This window comes from Schistocerca serialis, chromosome 2 (genome assembly GCF_023864345.2).
Source record: "Schistocerca serialis cubense isolate TAMUIC-IGC-003099 chromosome 2, iqSchSeri2.2, whole genome shotgun sequence".
Classification (NCBI taxonomy): domain Eukaryota; kingdom Metazoa; phylum Arthropoda; class Insecta; order Orthoptera; family Acrididae; genus Schistocerca; species Schistocerca serialis.
Genome location: NC_064639.1, coordinates 796,185,482 through 796,198,992, shown reverse-complemented (window position 1 = coordinate 796,198,992; position 13,511 = coordinate 796,185,482).

The following is a 13,511-nucleotide window of genomic DNA, read 5'->3' as shown; positions in this document are numbered from 1 at the left end:
GTGATACATGGTGCTAATATCACATATATACATTTCAGCACTTTGCTTCTACCTCGTTCATTCATCAACAGCGGATATGAAATAAGTTTTATCTGCATAGACTTAAGTGGCGAGTGAAAACTTGTACCAAGCCCGGGAATCGAACCCGGGTCTCCTGCCTACTAAGGAAGTGCGTTAGCCACTAAGCCACCTTGGCACAGCGGTTCGCACAACTGCATGGATTACCCAGACACGCCTTCCTCCTCGATCCAAATTCTCACTGCCGCCCCGATCTACGTTAAATTCCCCCTTACACACGAATAGAACTGCCGAGGCTCTCCATGTTCTAGGCGCGCCAGGGTGATTCATGCAGTTGTGCGAATTGCCGTGCCAAGGTGGCTTGGTGGTTAGCGGACCTGCCTAGTAAGCAGGAGACCCGTGTTCGATTCCCGGGTTTAGTACAAATTTTCATTCACCGCTTCAGTCTACATACATAAAATCATATCTGTATGAGACAAGACTCTGAAATTGTGTGGTGTTCTTGAACTCAATCGTAACAGCAACAGTGATCAGCATTTATTTTCAGGACTCTGCGGTGGGATTTGCGAAAAGAGTAAAACATAGAAAACTCTCACGCCGTTTTTTGTATAGGAATCTCACATTCCCTGCCGCTTCAGTGTATACAAGAAACCAGAAACAAATTCAAATAATAAAACATTCCTGTGAAGGATTCCTCGTAGTTTGTAATGAGTGGGACAATACGGGCTCCAGACGTGCAAGGGAAAGTTGAGGTAGAAGAACCTGCTGAGATTCTTAGTTACACGGCGTTGTTCGAAGTAATGACTCATTATAGTAACATAGGGAGAGGCTGATGTACAGATGACATATTACACGCAATGGTTACGCTGATTCAACATGAACCGAGATAGCCTGTCGGTGAGTTAGAATTCAAAGGACCATGGCTTCATACGGGGACTATTACGTGGTGCAAGTGCAATCCATCTGGACTTCCAGACAAAGCAAGCACCGATCAGCTAACTCCATAAATTGTACTAGACTGACAGACAAATTCTCCTCTGTGGCATTCAGTGAAGAGAGAGAAATGCTACGGAAACATTCTTTCAATATGAGTAACTTGTAAATGACTACACACACACACACACACACACACACACACACACACACACACACACACAGATATATACGCGCGCTTGCGCTTCACCGCACGGAAAGAATATCCCGAAAACGAAAAATTAACTTGGAAATCCACATCCTAATAACAAGCAAAGCTTCCAACAGAATTTTGAAAGGAAAACGAAACGCTATGAAGACACTCGTGCCGTCCGTGACGCGTTTAACCGACTTAAAACTACTGTGTTCAGCATGTTGTTGTTGTTGTGGTCTTCAGTCCTGAGACTGGTTTGATGCAGCTCTCCATGCTACTCTATCCTGTGCAAGCTTCTTCATCTCCCAGTACCTACTGCAGCCTACATCCTTCTGAATCTGCTTAGTGTATTCATCTCTTGGTCTCCCTCTACGATTTTTACCCTCCACGCTGCCCTCCAATACTAAATTGGTGATACCTCGATGTCTCAGAACATGTCCTACCAACCGATCCCTTCTTCTAGTCAAGTTGTGCCACAAGCTCCTCTTCTCCCCAATTCTATTCAATACCTCCTTATTAGTTATGTGATCTACCCATCTAATCTTCAGCATTCTTCTGTGGCACCACATTTCGAAAGCTTCTATTCTCTTCTTGTCCAAACTATTTATTGTCCACGTTTCACTTCCATACATGGCTACACTCCAAACAAATATTTTCAGAAACGACTTCCTAATATTTAAATCAATACTCGACGTTAACAAATTATTCTTCTTCAGAAACGCTTTCCTTGCCATTGCCAGTCTACATTATATATCCTCTCTACTTCGACCATCATCAGTTATTTTGCTCCCCAAATAGCAAAACTCATTTACTACTTCAAGTGTCTCATTTCCTAATCTAATTCCCTCAGCATCACCCGACTTAATTCGACGACAAACCATTATCCTCGTTTTGATTTTGTTGATGATCGTCTTATACCCTCCTTTCAAGACACTGTCCATTCCGTTTAACTGCTCTTCCAAGTGCTTTGCTGTCTCTGACAGAATTACAATGTCATCGGCGAACCTCAAAGTTTTTATTTCTTCTCCATGGATTTTAATACCTACTCCGAACATTCCTTTTGTTTCCTTTATTGCTTGCTCAATATACAGGTTGAATAACATCGGGGATAGGCTACAACCCTGTCTCACTCGTTTCCCAACCACTGCTTCCCTTTCATACCCCTCGACTCTTATAACTGCCATCTGCTTTCTGTACAAATTGTAAATAGCCTTTCGCTCCCTTTATTTTACCCCTGCCACCTTCAGAATTTGAAAGAGAGTATTCCAATCAACATTGTCAAAAGCTTTCTCTAAGTCTCCAAATGCTAGAAACGTAGGTTTGCCTTTCCTTAATCTTTCTTCTAAGATGAGATGTAGGGTCAGTATTGCCTCACGTGTTCCAACATTTCTACGGAATTCAAACTGATCTTCTCCGAGGTCGGCTTCTACTAGTTTTTCCATTCATCTGTAAAGAATTCGCGTTAGTATTTTGCAGCTGTGACTTATTAAACTGATAGTTCGGTAATTTTCACATCTGTCAACACCTGCTTTCTTTGGGATTGGAATTATTATATTCTTCTTGAAGTCTGAGGGTATTTCACCTGTCTCATACATCTTGCTCACTAGATGGTAGAGTTTTGTTAGACCTGGCTCTCCCAAGGCTGTCAGTAGTTCTAATGGAATGTTGTCTACTCCGGGGGCCTTGTTTCGACTCAGATCTTTCAGTGCTCTGTCAAACTCTTCACGCAGTATCATATCTCCCATGTCATCTTCAAATACATCCTCTTCCATTTCCATAATACTGTCCTCAAGTACATCGCCCTTGTATAGACCCTCTATATACTCCTTCCACCTTCTGCTTTCCCTTCTTTGTTTAGAACTGAGTTTCCATCAAAGCTCTTGATATTCATGCAAGTGGTTCTCCTTTGTTCAGCATACAAAGAAAGTATCACAAAACTGAACAGTTAAGTCAGGAGTCTACATCAAAATAGCAAGCAAAACACTCTGTAGCATTTAGAAAGAAAGAAAGGACACTGCGAAAGCACTTATTACACTTGTGGTTCAAGTTGCTGACATACAACCCACCTGATTCAGTACACAAAGAAGTGACACAAAATTGAACAATTAAGCAAGCAATCTACTTCGGAACAACAGGCAAATTTTTTCTGCTTAATATGAGAGGAAAAAAAATCCCATTCTGTATTTAGACACCAAACTGTGATACCCGCAGAAGATGTGTCCGCTTATAAGAATCCTCAGACGATGTACAGAGCAGTGTGGTCGCGTGAACGAAACCTCATTCACCCAAAAAACGTTATCCAGTTCCCTCTTGACCAGTCGTGGTCGCCCACTCTCCCTGTCTCGTTAAGGACCATAGAGGTTCCCCGAGTTGTGAATATTGCCAGCCTTGGCTGAATGATGCATCGCAACTTCTCGGCCCAGTGACTGTGTCTGTAAAACACAGGACAAGAAATATACTATTGAATTACTTTGAAACAATTGGCGGAAGTATGAAAGATAGCTCAGAGAAGATCCCAAATGCGGTTACTACGATGTAATCGTAGAAGAATGAGACAACCCGCATTCGAGTTGACAAAACACTAGTTATTCCTTCGCTTATGTAGATTTTGTCTCGTGTAGGAGCTCAATATGGATAGAGTTCTGAAACGTATCGTCATGCTAATGCCCAGCGTGTTTCAATGTCGGAGACTTTTTCCAATAGGCATCCACCACCTCTACTTGGTGTATTTGTATTGGTTGCAGCGCGATAGTGAGCTGCATAATAGATGAATGTCAGGCTTCCATTTACGCATTACCAACTTTGTTACTTTCCTCTTTTTTTTCTATACGTGATCTTTAAATTGAACTCCTTCGATAATCACTGGCAACACGCGGATGCAACCGCCAGTGATTACGTATTGTATGGAGTCATACGTATGTACATACGTATTTTATGTTAAAATTTAGTCGTTCGCTGTCTTCACGTAGTAAGAAACGTTTAAAACATTAAAGAAAATGGAAAAAGACGTCAAATGCGAGAGTGAGCAGTAATAAGACTATTTTAGGCGTACAAAATGACAGCACTAGACATTTTCGCTGTCAATCAGGTTTACAGGGGCGACGCAATATGTGGAGTAATGATTCATGTACGGGTGCCATCATTAGCACGGAAATTGAGAATATTTACGGAAAACGAAGCATACGACTTCGATGTCATTACAAGGCTGATAAGGCTGTCCGTGATTTGTCATCCCTATCTGTATCTCGGTACGTGCATTAGTGAATGACTCATACCCGTAGTGATGCCGAACGAAAGTAATTGTCCCGAGTCGGTGACCACCAAGACGGCGATAACGGTATATCAAAGCTAATCCCACACAGTAAGTGTCTAAAGAATGGATGCAGGTATGTAGAAATTTCTGGCACATACAGTAAACGAAATTGTCGTCTTTATTTTACTTTTCAATTTTTTTAGGCCGCATGGGAATGTACTTCTAGGAGGTACTCCTAGCCTTCGATTATACTTGCCTGTGCTATTATGGTGGCGTATGTTTAACTGTAAGCCTGTGAAGTCTGCAAGTATGTTCCTTCAATTTTTGTTATTATTTTAAGCTACTATTTTAGTTTAGTGTGAGATTTAACATTCCTCTCATTTGTAATTTTTGACCGACAATGTTACGTTAAAAAGAATCGCAGCTCCAATCTGGATTGAACCTCGATCCCATTCATTATCGGCTGTACTTGCCAGGCTTTACCCCTCGTGCTAATTGCGGAACAATGAAGTTTCACCTCAATGTCCCTCATTCAGCTTCCTGCACGATTGAGTTTTTTCCTTAATCGACTCGCATGACCAATTGTAAACCACAAGTGCAGATGTAAAACAGTATTTTATCATAGCAGCATTTTTTTAGGCAGAAGAACTATCAAATGCAACATCTCTTTTCTTCGTACTTGCATCCAGTATGAATTAATGTATTATTATTCCTTTTAGTGATCAGCGTTTTTCGATTACATCTACAGCAACATGATTATTCTGCAATTCACAATTAACTGCTCTAGCGTTCCACTCTTGAACAGCGCGCTGGGGAAACGTACACTTAATCTTTCCGTGAGAGCTCTGCTTTCTGTTATTTTATTATGATGATCATTCTCCCTATGTAAGTGGGCGATATGTAAATATTTGCACAGTCTGAATAGAAAGTTGGTGGATGAAATTTCGTGAAGTTTCTATCGCAACGGAAAACTCCTTTGTTTTAGTTGATTGCCACCCCAAATTGCGAATCATATCTATGGCAGTCCCCCCCTTTTTCGCGAAAATATGTAACGAGCTGTTCTTCTTTGGACTTCTTCGATGTACTTCGTCAACTCTATCTGATACGGATCCCAGCACATAGCGGGAGCAGTACTCCAGAAGAGGAACGACAAGCGTAGTATAAGCAGCCTCTTTAGCAGACCTGTTGAATTACAAATGTTCTGCAACAAATCGTAATCTTTAGTTTGCATTCCCCACAACGTTTCGTATGTGATTGTTCCATTTTAAGTTATTCGTTATTGTAACCCCTGACTATTTAGTTGAATTTATAGCCTTTACATCTGTGTGATTTATCGTGTAACTGAAATTTAGCCGATTGCTTTTCGTACTCATGAGAATACGAACCTATTGTGTTAACCACTCTACTGTCGGCAAGGAATCGTGGTTTTCTGAACGCTTTCCGACATGTAACGCTTACTACTACTGGCGCGCTTTACAGCATCTAGTTTAATCTCTCTAAACTCTTATTGTCTTGTCATAAGTAGCGTTTTCTTTCATCATTGGACATAAACCAATAATGAGACGCTGGTGTGGATTTGCAAAGGCTTTTTTGGGTACACAACTCTATCTTTTTTTTTTTTTTTTTTGGTCGAAGTACTTTCCTGTGTGTTTATCTAACAATGGAAGATTGGTTTGTAAATGCAGGAAGAGTGCCTCGAGCCTCTAACAGTGACGAGTGCCACCAGTTTTTGTCAACTGCCATCGTTTTTCTGCGGGATGTGGGACGATGTGTTAGGCAAGAATTTACAGAGATAAGTGTTCTCTTTACTGCTTCTTTCGCTTCCGGATAATGTGTGTAGCAAGAAATGTAGTCAGAGAGGTCATTGACTCTTTGACTCAATATGGGGACCGGTGCTCGCGTATGTACGTTGCCCGTGACCTGTGCAGTTAATAACGGGCGCATGAAAAAGACGCGCATCCGTCAGGGGCAGGTAAGCAGGGAGTCACGCCTACTGGCTAGGTGAAGGAGAGTCTGCGCGTTGCGCTGTCTGCTGCAGGCAGGCGTGGGCGTGGGTGAGCGGCGGCCGCGAGCTAGCCGGCCAGCCAGCCAGCCAGCCAGCCTGCTCGGGTTACAGCCACCTGCTGGCCGACTGCTATCTGCCCCTCAGGCGGCGCGGGCGGGGGAGGGCGGCTTCGCAGAAGCAGCCTCAGCATTACGTGCCCTCGGCGGCGGTCCCAACAGGGGACGTCCGCGATTATTTCTCACTTGCACCATTGTTTGTCAGTTGCAGGACCGATGAGCAACAACGGCCGCCAACGGGAAAAGTTTTCCCAGTCGTAAACGAGAATCACAGTGTAATTGCTTGACATTGACAGGAGCAGAGCGATTTCTGTATCAGCTTGAAAAAGCTTCCAAAACAGAAATTTTATTGCCCAGATCACACTTGATAATATTCTGATTACTACTTTCAGCAAAGTCATATTGCCGACTTCAGATCATAGGATACGCGAATTATAAAGCCCCCACGACGGGCACTTTGCATCTGTCCGCAGTTCGTGGTCTAGTGGCCGCATGGTGTCCAGGGTTCGATTCCCGGCGGGGTCAGGGATTTTTCCTGCCTCGAGATGGCTGGGTGTTGTTGTGTTGTTTATAAAACATCTGGACGAGCCCTTGCGTTTTGTACAAAGGTGTAGTAACCAATCGCATGCCGACGCCTGTTTCGCGCATTTCCAGCCCTCCAAGTCAGCGCTAAAATCTGACAACCAGTTCAAAAATGGTTCAAATGGCTCTGAGCACTATGGGACTTAACATCTGAGGTCATCAGTCCCCTAGAACTTAGAACTACTTAAACCTTACTAACCTAAGGACATCACACACACCCATGCCCGAGGCAGGATTCGAACCTGCGACCGTAGCGGTCGCGCGGTTCCAGGCTGTAGCGCCTAGAACCGCTCGGCCACCTCGGTCGGCCTGACAACCAGTTGTAAAACTGTTTATGTTTCATTCGAGCCATGTGCACCCTCTGCTGGGACGTTTCAAGTTGATTTAAATGGTCACAGTAGAGAGTGTAGCGTGTGTCTCGCTGCCTGCGACGAAAAAGTGTTTCCGCCCGGAATCGAAACGGGGACCTTCGGCGTGTTAGGCAGACGTGCTACACCACGGAAGCTGTTACGCTTCGTGTTGCACATATGATAGAACTTATACGAAAAACAAGATAAAGTGGCTAGCGTTGATGTCTCTGAATCACGGGTCCCGGGTTCGATTCCCGGCCGCGTTGGGGATTTTCTCTGCCCGGGTACTGCGTCTTCGTGTTGTCCTCATCATTTCATCATCATCATTCGTGACAATAGCTCCATTGTAGTGTGAAAAAACTGGACTGTGCAAAAAAAAATGTACGGGCGCTGATGACCGCACAGTTGAGCGCCACACAAACCAAACATCACCACTTTTTCATCTGCCCATTGGAAACGTGGACATAAACTCACAGAAAGGAAACTCTTATAAACTTTTCTGTGAGTTCAACTCCGTGTTTTCAATGGCCACTTAGCTATGTGCCACATGTAGAGGCTTTATAATTCACTTATACGGTGATTTTATGATGACAATATAACTTTACTGAAAGTAGTAATCAGGATATGTATCAACTGCGATCAGGGCAGTAAAACTTCTATTTTGGAAGCTTTTTTACATTGAAAAGAACAATATTGTCGAGGCTCTACAGTACTTCACTTGTCAATCGGTTTTTGGTTTACTAGGTCATCATAAATCTTTAACTGAGTATCGCTGTCAAAAATGGTACAATAGTTGTGAACGGCATTGAAAAATATGGTACACAATGAGTGTGGCGCACAAACACGGAGTAAATGTCATCTTTGACAGTGAAGTGGTATCGTTATTGAAAGTGGTAGACAACAAATAAAGAAAAAGGGAACAATAAATATTAAGCTGTGTGTGTGTGTGTGTGTGTGTGTGTGTGTGTGTGTGTGTGTGTGTTCGCGCTCGCGCCCGCTGTGATGGGGCAGTAGGTGTTACGTACCACTGCAGGAGAGTCATAAGTATCCCTAGTAATTCTTACCGGTGAATGATAAACTCGAACGAAAAATTTATTGCGCGGATTTGTTATTTTACTTGTATGTGGAGAACCATGCCGTGGGACGATGCGTGTCTTCAAGTTAAAACAGTGACCACAGTAACTTCAAGAGAGAAAACCTGCCCGGATGCGAACATACAACCTTCTAGTATCGCCGACCTAGTTTAGGAAAGCACCAAGTCCTCGACGAATATACAGGGTGATCAGTAACAATCTGGAAAGATTTTGGGATACCGCAGGGTAGGTTGTACTGAGAAATAACCGTTATGAAAAAAAAATTAGATAAGTTGCACAGTTTCCGAATTAATTAGCATTGAAGCAAGCCAGTCACACCGTTACGTGCGCAACTTTGAGCGACGTGCCAGAGAAGGTGTCGCCAAACGTGTACCTCGTCCGGTTTCTTAAACCCGAACGAGATCCTTTATTGTATGATTATATGATAGCGGAACAAACACTGGTAGCAGTTACTTCTGTAAAATATCTGGGAGTATGCGTGCGGAACGATTTGAAGTGGAATGATCATATAAAATTAATTGTTGGTAAGGCGTGTACCAGGTTGAGATTCATTGGGAGAGTGCTTAGAAAATGTAGTCCATCAACAAAGGAGGTGGCTTACGAAACTCTCGTTCGACCTATACTTGAGTATTGCTCATCAGTGTGGGATCCGTACCAGATCGGTTTGACGGAGGAGATAGAGAAGATCCAAAGAAGAGCGGCGCGTTTCGTCACAGGGTTATTTGGTAACCGTGATAGCGTTACGGAGATGTTTAATAAACTCAAGTGGCAGACTCTGCAAGAGAGGCGCTCTGCATCGCGGTGTAGATTGCTCGCCAGGTTTCGAGAGGGTGCGTTTCTGGATGAGGTATCGAATATATTGCTTCCCCCTACTTATACCTCCCGAGGAGATCACGAATGTAAAATTAGAGAGATTAGAGCGCGCACGGAGGCTTTCAGACAGTCGTTCTTCCCGCGAACCATACGCGACTGGAACAGGAAAGGGAGGTAATGACAGTGGCACGTAAAATGCCCTCCGCCACACACCTTTGGGTGGCTTGCGGAGTATAAATGTAGATGTAGATGTAGAGAGAGCGATAAAAAAATTAGACATGAGGCTGTAGTACGGATCGAACCCGATTCAAATGCTGAGCAGTCTGGTGCACTATCATCTGTGCTGTGAGAACAACTGACACACTTTATATCTAGCAAGCCGCTTGAATCTGCGCGCTCAAAGGCCTGGCTGGCTAATTTCAGTGCTAATTATCTTGAAAAAGGCGCAACATACCGAATTTTTTCCTTAACAATTACTTCTCAGCGCAACCTATCCTGTAACATCCTTCTTAGCTTCTCACACTGTTCCTGACCACCCTGCAAACAGTTACCATGTTTCCTCAGTCAAATGAAATGTGAACGAAATGTCATCTAGATTCTTTCATTCTTAGGATAGATTTCTGTCTAGACGATATCATTTGACAGACGTTTGTTGTCATCTATTTGATGTACACTCCTGGAAACTGAAATAAGAACACCGTGAATTCATTGTCCCAGGAAGGGGAAACTTTATTGACACATTCCTGGGGTCAGATACATCACATGATCACACTGACAGAACCACAGGCACATAGACACAGGCAACAGAGCATGCACAATGTCGGCACTAGTACAGTGTATATCCACCTTTCGCAGCAATGCAGGCTGCTATTCTCCCATGGAGACGATCGTAGAGATGCTGGATGTAGTCCTGTGGAACGGCTTGCCATGCCATTTCCAACTAGCGCCTCAGTTGGACCAGCGTTCGTGCTGGACGTGCAGACCGCGTGAGACGACGCTTCATCCAGTCCCAAACATGCTCAATGGGGGACAGATCCGGAGATCTTGCTGGCCAGGGTAGTTGACTTACACCTTCTAGAGCACGTTAGGTGGCACGGGATACATGTGGACGTGCATTGTCCTGTTGGAACAGCAAGTTCCCTTGCCGGTCTAGGAATGGTAGAACGATGGGTTCGATGACGGTTTGGATGTACCGTGCACTATTCAGTGTCCCCTCGACGATCACCAGTGGTGTACGGCCAGTGTAGGAGATCGCTCCCCACACCATGATGCCGGGTGTTGGCCCTGTGTGCCTCGGTCGTATGCAGTCCTGATTGTGGCGCTCACCTGCACGGCGCCAAACACGCATACGACCATCATTGACACCAAGGCAGAAGCGACTCTCATCGCTGAAGACGACACGTCTCCATTCGTCCCTCCATTCACGCCTGTCGCGACACCACTGGAGGCGGGCTGCACGATGTTGGGGCGTGAGCGGAAGACGGCCTAACGGTGTGCGGGACCGTAGCCCAGCTTCATGGAGACGGTTGCGAATGGTCCTCGCCGATACCCCAGGAGCAACAGCGTCCCTAATTTGCTGGGAAGTGGCGGCGCGGTACCCTACGGCACTGTGTAGGATCCTACGGTCTTGGCGTGCATCCGTGCGTCGCTGCGGTCCGGTCCCAGGTCGACGGGCACGTGCACCTTCCGCCGACCACTGGCGACAACATCGATGTACTGTGGAGACCTCACGCCCCACGTGTTGAGCAATTCGGCGGTACGTCCACCCGGCCTCCCGCATGCCCACTATACGCCCTCGCTCAAAGTCCGTCAACTGCACATACGGTTCACGTCCACGCTGTCGCGGCATGCTACCAGTGTTAAAGACTGCGATGGAGCTCCGTATGCCACGGCAAACTGGCTGACACTGACGGCGGCGGTGCACAAATGCTGCGCAGCTAGCGCCATTCGACGGCCAACATCGCGGTTCCTGGTGTGTCCGCTGTGCCGTGCGTGTGATCATTGCTTGTACAGCCCTCTCGCAGTGTCCGGAGCAAGTATGGTGGGTCTGACACACCGGTGTCAATGTGTTCTTTTTTCCATTTCCAGGAGTGTATATTTTTATGGACAATAGACGAATTATAAACACGAAAGTATTACATTTCCTTACGGAAGAAACTACGTATGGACGACACGAAACCTGCCATTCAAGGCCCGATCGAGCAACCAAATGGTAACGAGGGAACAATATTAAACCTCCATTAATTAAACCATGCCCAACAAAAACCAACACTACAAGTGGAGGGAGGGAGGGGGGCACACATTACCAAAGAATACCTTGGCATTCAGCAGAGTAGCCCTGCTGAGCAGGTGTTCAAGGAGATCAGACAGCTAGTGTTATCAGTCTCCTATTCAGCTCCCCAGGACAGAATCAGTGTACCCTATCTTTCTGCGTATACAGTACATTCTGGGTGCAAATCAGGTAGTAATATAAATGTTTGCGTATCGTGTATTTGAGACCGAACATGGGAACCAACCCGGTATTCACCTTGGGGGATTTGGAAACCGCCTAAAAACCACATCCAGGTTGGCCGGCACACTAACTCCTCGTCGCTAATCCGCCGGGCGGACTGGATCCTGGGCCAGTTTACCTCCCAATCCCGGAAGCGGTCGCGTTAACACGCTGGACTACCTGGGAAGGGTGAAGAAGAGGGCATGGGCGTTTGGTAGAACAAGATAATAGCCTTCGCAACAATTTAAGTTAAACAGTCAAATCAAATAAAATAAAAACAAGAATACTGAAGAATAGCTTGATGTGGTATTACATACCGAAGGTATGAAAGGTGGAATTGACATTTGTAACAGAAAACATAAGTTAAATTACATATAACTAGTGTGAAGACTTTCCTTACTGTAGGGAAGATGTACGTATCATGGAATGACAGAATATATGGGGTGCATAGAGAACAATGAGGGAACATAATGGAACAAAAACTGTGGAAAGAACTGGAAAAATACAAGGATTAAGAGAAGTTTGTCAGATGGGAAGTATTGGACTGTGTTTGGTCATTTAATATTTAATCAGGACTGTGGGCCAAATGTTTATTGATTTCCAGGGCTTCTGACAGATACGCTTAGAAAATTACAAGAATTGGCTTTCAGAGCGGTAACTGAGTATCAGCCGCATAGCAGTCGTGAAATTAATACCAGACTAGTAACAGGTGACTCAGAGGCGTGCAAGAAATTAAACTTCTCACGGTCCATCCGCGAAATGAACAAAAGGAAACCTGGTACTATAAAAAGAACCCTCTGCCAGTGATTCGCAGCTTACAGTTGTAGACGACGAGAAGGCCTTCGTGGAATGATAATAAAGGGACTAGCTTATTTGTTATTTTATAGCCTCAGTTGGCATGCTCTGGAAGCACTGTCTCCGCTGCCGCCATTGTTTTGCAAACCGGTTTCCCTGGCAGCCGAGTTGGCCACCGCTGCTACTGGTTGTTCTAGTCTGGAGCCATCTGGCTGGAGTCGCAGATCAGGCTGCCCGCCTAGGGGGAAGCGCAGCCGCCAGATAACGTGTGAAGAATTTGTTGCATGGGCAGCAAGTGACGGAACTCTGCTGTCGTTTCCCTGCTATCTACAACGCTCACGGAGGCCACATGGAAATAAGCTCTTCTGGGAAATGAGATAACGTCTTCCCCTGCACCGCGGCGTCGTCGCGCACAAGATAAGATGAGGTTGCAAGGAAATCTTTACCCAAGACCTCTGATAAATCGTGAATAGTCTTGCTGGTGTTTAAAAGAGAATGTGCTGTAAAAGTTTGTCTTACAGACAAGCTGATTATGACACTGAATTTAAAAGTCAAATCATACAGGTTATACTACAACGAACTCCGACGAAGCTAAGACATGATGATCCTTGACTGTAAACTTATATTTTGTTCCTGTACCGGCACCATAAAAACGTTTGAAGCACTTTACTTGTCTACGTACTTCCCATCGTTGAACAGTAGGAAGATTAGGGGTCAGCCTCCCCTCGAAAACGAAGTCATTAGGACATTAACTCTGAAACGTTCAGATTGGTTTCATTCCTTAATCGGAGGAATCATCCCTCCACATAACTACAAGCGTGCTGACTCCCTCAAGATATCCATTATCATCGGATTAACGATGAGGATAATGTTACTCAAATACTTCTTTATACTGCCAAACTAATACCAGACATCGCACTGTTCGTCA